Source organism: Lethenteron reissneri, chromosome 63 (assembly GCF_015708825.2).
Source record: "Lethenteron reissneri isolate LAM-NWPU_2019-01 chromosome 63, ASM1570882v1, whole genome shotgun sequence".
Taxonomy (NCBI): Eukaryota; Metazoa; Chordata; class Hyperoartia; order Petromyzontiformes; family Petromyzontidae; genus Lethenteron; species Lethenteron reissneri.
Genome location: NC_083841.1, coordinates 6,883,916 through 6,889,537, shown reverse-complemented (window position 1 = coordinate 6,889,537; position 5,622 = coordinate 6,883,916).

The window sequence follows — 5,622 nt, the reverse complement described above, 5'->3', positions numbered from 1 at the left end:
CCCAAGAAACCCGTGTGGTCTCATTGAAACCCAAGAAACTCGAGGGGTCCCAATGAAACCCAAGAAACTCGTGTGGTCTCATTGAAACCCAAGAAACTCGAGGGGTCCCATTGAAACCCAAGAAACTCGTGTGGTCTCATTGAAACCCAAGAAACTCGAGGGGTCTCATTGAAACCCAAGAAACTCGAGGGGTCCCAATGAAACCCAAGAAACTCGTGTGGTCTCATTGAAACCCAAGAAACTCGAGGGGTCCCAATGAAACCCAAGAAACTCGAGGGGTCTCATTGAAACCCAAGAAACTCGAGGGGTCCCATTGAAACCCAAGAAACTCGTGTGGTCTCATTGAAACCCAAGAAACTCGAGGGGTCCCAATGAAACCCAAGAAACTCGTGTGGTCTCATTGAAACCCAAGAAACTCGTGTGGTCTCATTGAAACCCAAGAAACTCGAGGGGTCCCATTGAAACCCAAGAAACTCGTGTGGTCTCATTGAAACCCAAGAAACCCGAGGGGTCTCATTGAAACCCAAGAAACTCATGTGGTCTCATTGAAACCCAAGAAACCCGTGGGGTCTCAGTGAAACCCAAGAAACTCATGTGGTCTCATTGAAACCCAAGAAACTCGTGTGGTCTCATTGAAACCCAAGAAACCCGAGGGGTCTCATTGAAACCCAAGAAACTCATGTGGTCTCATTGAAACCCAAGAAACCCGTGGGGTCTCAGTGAAACCCAAGAAACTCATGTGGTCTCATTGAAACCCAAGAAACCCGAGGGGTCTCAGTGAAACCCAAGAAACTCGTGTGGTCTCATTGAAACCCAAGAAACCCGAGGGGTCTCATTGAAACCCAAGAAACTCGTGTGGTCTCATTGAAACCCAAGAAACCCGTGGGGTCTCATTGAAACCCAAGAAACTCATGTGGTCTCATTGAAACCCAAGAAACTCGTGTGGTCTCATTGAAACCCAAGAAACCCGAGGGGTCTCAGTGAAACCCAAGAAACTCATGTGGTCTCATTGAAACCCAAGAAACTCGTGTGGTCTCATTGAAACCCAAGAAACTCGTGTGGTCTCATTGAAACCCAAGAAACCCGTGGGGTCCCAGTGAAACCCAAGAAACTCGTGTGGTCTCATTGAAACCCAAGAAACTCGTGTGGTCTCATTGAAACCCAAGAAACTCGTGTGGTCTCATTGAAACCCAAGAAACTCGTGTGGTCTCATTGAAACCCAAGAAACTCGTGTGGTCTCATTGAAACCCAAGAAACCCGTGGGGTCCCAGTGAAACCCAAGAAACTCGTGTGGTCTCATTGAAACCCAAGAAACTCGTGTGGTCTCATTGAAACCCAAGAAACTCGTGTGGTCTCATTGAAACCCAAGAAACCCGTGGGGTCCCAGTGAAACCCAAGAAACTCGTGTGGTCTCATTGAAACCCAAGAAACTCGTGGGGTCTCAGTGAAACCCAAGAAACCCGTGGGGTCCCAGTGAAACCCAAGAAACTCGTGTGGTCTCAGTGAAACCCAAGAAACCCGTGGGGTCTCATTGAAACCCAAGAAACTCATGTGGTCTCATTGAAACCCAAGAAACCCGTGGGGTCTCAGTGAAACCCAAGAAACCCGTGGGGTCTCATTGAAACCCAAGAAACTCATGTGGTCTCATTGAAACCCAAGAAACCCGTGGGGTCCCATTGAAACCCAAGAAACTCGAGGGGTCCCATTGAAACCCAAGAAACCCGTGGGGTCTCATTGAAACCCAAGAAACTCGTGGGGTCTCATTGAAACCCAAGAAACCCGTGGGGTCTCATTGAAACCCAAGAAACCCGTGGGGTCTCATTGAAACCCAAGAAACTCGTGGGGTCTCATTGAAACCCAAGAAACCCGTGGGGTCTCAGTGAAACCCAAGAAACTCGAGGGTCTCAGTGAAACCCAAGAAACCCGTGGGGTCTCAGTGAAACCCAAGAAACTCGCGGGGTCCCAGTGAAACCCAAGAAACCCGTGGGGTCCCAGTGAAACCCAAGAAATTCGCGGGGTCCCAGTGAAACCCAAGAAATTCGCGGGGTCCCAGTGAAACCCAAGAAACCCGTGGGGTCCCAGTGAAACCCAAGAAATTCGCGGGGTCCCAGTGAAACCCAAGAAACCCGTGGGGTCCCAGTGAAACCCAAGAAACTCGCGGGGTCCCAGTGAAACCCAAGAAACCCGTGGGGTCTCAGTGAAACCCAAGAAACCCGTGGGGTCCCAGTGAAACCCAAGAAACCCGTGGGGTCCCAGTGAAACCCAAGAAACTCGCGGGGTCTCAGTGAAACCCAAGAAACCCGTGGGGTCCCAGTGAAACCCAAGAAACCCGTGGGATCTCAGTGAAACCCAAGAAACCCGTGGGGTCCCAGTGAAACCCAAGAAACCCGTGGGGTCCCATTGAAACCCAAGAAACCCGCGGGGTCCCATTGAAACCCAAGAAACCCGTGGGGTCTCAGTGAAACCCAAGAAACCCGTGGGGTCTCAGTGAAACCCAAGAAACCCGTGGGGTCTCAGTGAAACCCAAGAAACCCGTGGGGTCTCAGTGAAACCCAAGAAACTCGTGGGGTCTCAGTGAAACCCAAGAAACTCGTGGGGTCTCAGTGAAACCCAAGAAACTCGTGGGGTCTCAGTGAAACCCAAGAAACTCGTGGGGTCTCAGTGAAACCCAAGAAACCCGTGGGGTCTCAGTGAAACCCAAGAAACTCGTGGGTCTCAGTGAAACCCAAGAAACTCGAGGGTCTCAGTGAAACCCAAGAAACCCGTGGGGTCCCAGTGAAACCCAAGAAACCCGTGGGGTCCCAGTGAAACCCAAGAAACTCGCGGGGTCCCAGTGAAACCCAAGAAACTCGCGGGGTCCCAGTGAAACCCAAGAAACCCGTGGGGTCCCAGTGAAACCCAAGAAATTCGCGGGGTCCCAGTGAAACCCAAGAAACCCGTGGGGTCCCAGTGAAACCCAAGAAACCCGTGGGGTCCCAGTGAAACCCAAGAAACTCGCGGGGTCTCTGTGAAACCCAAGAAACCCGTGGGGTCCCAGTGAAACCCAAGAAACTCGCGGGGTCCCAGTGAAACCCAAGAAACCCGTGGGGTCCCAGTGAAACCCAAGAAATTCGCGGGGTCCCAGTGAAACCCAAGAAACCCGTGGGGTCCCAGTGAAACCCAAGAAACCCGTGGGGTCCCAGTGAAACCCAAGAAACTCGCGGGGTCTCTGTGAACCCAGAAACCCGTGGGGTCCCAGTGAAACCCAAGAAACTCGCGGGGTCCCAGTGAAACCCAAGAAACCCGTGGGGTCTCAGTGAAACCCAAGAAACCCGTGGGGTCCCAGTGAAACCCAAGAAACCCGTGGGGTCCCAGTGAAACCCAAGAAACTCGCGGGGTCTCAGTGAAACCCAAGAAACCCGTGGGGTCCCAGTGAAACCCAAGAAACCCGTGGGATCTCAGTGAAACCCAAGAAACCCGTGGGGTCCCAGTGAAACCCAAGAAACTCGCGGGATCTCAGTGAAACCCAAGAAACCCGTGCGGGGGGGGAAGCCGCCCGAGAGATGAGGGGCGGGGCTTGGGTACACGGGGGGGGGGGTTGGGGGGGCGGGGTGAGCCCCTCCCCCTCTCCCGCCGTGTTGTGGTGACGTCACTGCCAGGTCTTTGCTGGCGCCGGAAGCGGCGCGCGCTTCCTCCTCCCTCTGCCCCTCCCCCTCCCCCAGCCCCTCCCCCTCCCTCTGCCCCTCCCCCTCCCCCAGCCCCTCCCCCTCCCCCAGCCCCTCCCCCAGCCCCTCCCCCTCCCCCCAGCCCCTCCCCTCCCCCAGCCCCTCCCCCAGCCCCTCCCCCTCCCCAGCCCCTCCCCCTCCCCCAGCCCCTCCCCCTCCCCCTCCCCCAGCCCTCCCCTCCCCACCCTCCCCCTCCCCCAGCCCCTCCCCCTCCCCCAGCCCCTCCCCCTCCCCCAGCCCCTCCCCCTTCCCCAGCCCCTCCCCACCCTCCCCTCCCCCTCCCCCAGCCCCTCCCCCCCCTCCCCCCCCAGCCCTCCCCCTCCCCCAGCCCCTCCCCCTCCCTCAGCCCCTCCCCCCCCTCCCCCTTTCTGCCCCTCCCGCTGCAGCTCGAGCGAGTCGCGCTCTGCCCCAGGTGGGCGGCGTGCAGTCGTCGGCGCTTCGCCTCGCCTCAGGAGGCGCCACGGTACATCTCACACACGCACACTCACTTACACACTCACTCACACACACACGAGAGTAAGACTCACTCACACTGACACACTCACACTGACACACTGACACACTCACACACACGAGGGTAAATCTCACTCACACTGACACACTCACACTGACACACTCACACTCACACGAGAGTAAGACTCACTCACACACTCACACTCGTCTCTGCTCTGCCTCACCACCACCTCACCCCCTCACCCCCTCACCACCCCACGTCTGCCACCCTCACCACCACACGTCTTGGCTCTGCCTCACCCCCTCACCACCCCACGTCTGCCACCCTCACCACCACACGTCTTGGCTCTGCCTCACCCCCTCACCACCCCACGTCTGCCACCCTCACCACCACCCCACGTCTTGGCTCTGCAGAATCGTGCGCGCGTTTCGCATATTTGTCGTTGCCAGACCTCTCTTCTTGTAACGTCAAATATGCGGCACGGGGGAAGCGAGAAGACATCGCCCGCCGCTCTATTGCGTTATTGCGTTCTCCTTGTTTATTGCGTTATTTGGTTCTCTTTGGTTATTGCGTTATTTGGTTCTCTTTGGTTATTTCGTTATTTGGTTCTCTTTGGTTATTTCGTTATTTGGTTCTCTTTGGTTATTTCGTTATTTGGTTCTCTTTGGTTATTTCGTTTCTAGCGAATGCATTGAAACGCGCGCACAGCCACTGGCGGCGTTCTGACTTCGTGTCGGTGTGAGGGGCCGCCACATTTACACCCTCGTTGTGTTGGATGGTGGTGATGATGGTGATGATGATGGTGGTGATGATGATGGTGGTGGTAATGATAGTGGTGGTGATGATGATGGTGATGATGCTGATGGTGGTGATGATGATGATGGTGGTGATGATGATGGTGGTGGTGATGATGATGGTGATGATGATGATGGTGATGATGATGGTGGTGGTAATGATAGTGGTGGTGATGATGATGGTGATGATGCTGATGGTGGTGATGATGATGATGGTGGTGATGATGATGGTGGTGGTGATGATGATGGTGATGATGATGATGGTGGTGATGATGATGATGGTGGTGATGATGATGGTGGTGGTGATGATGATGGTGATGATGATGATGGTGATGATGATGGTGGTGGTAATGATAGTGGTGGTGATGATGATGGTGATGATGCTGATGGTGGTGATGATGATGATGGTGGTGATGATGATGGTGGTGGTGATGATGATGGTGATGATGATGATGATGGTGATGATGCTGATGGTGGTGATGATGATGGTGGTGATGATGGTGATGGTGATGATGATGATGGTGGTGATGATGGTGATGGTGATGATGGTGATGATGGTGGTGGTGGTGATGATGGTGGTGATGATGGTGGTGATGATGGTGGTGATGATGGTGGTGGTGGTGGTGATGATGGTGATGATGGTGATGATGATGATGGTGGTGATGATGAT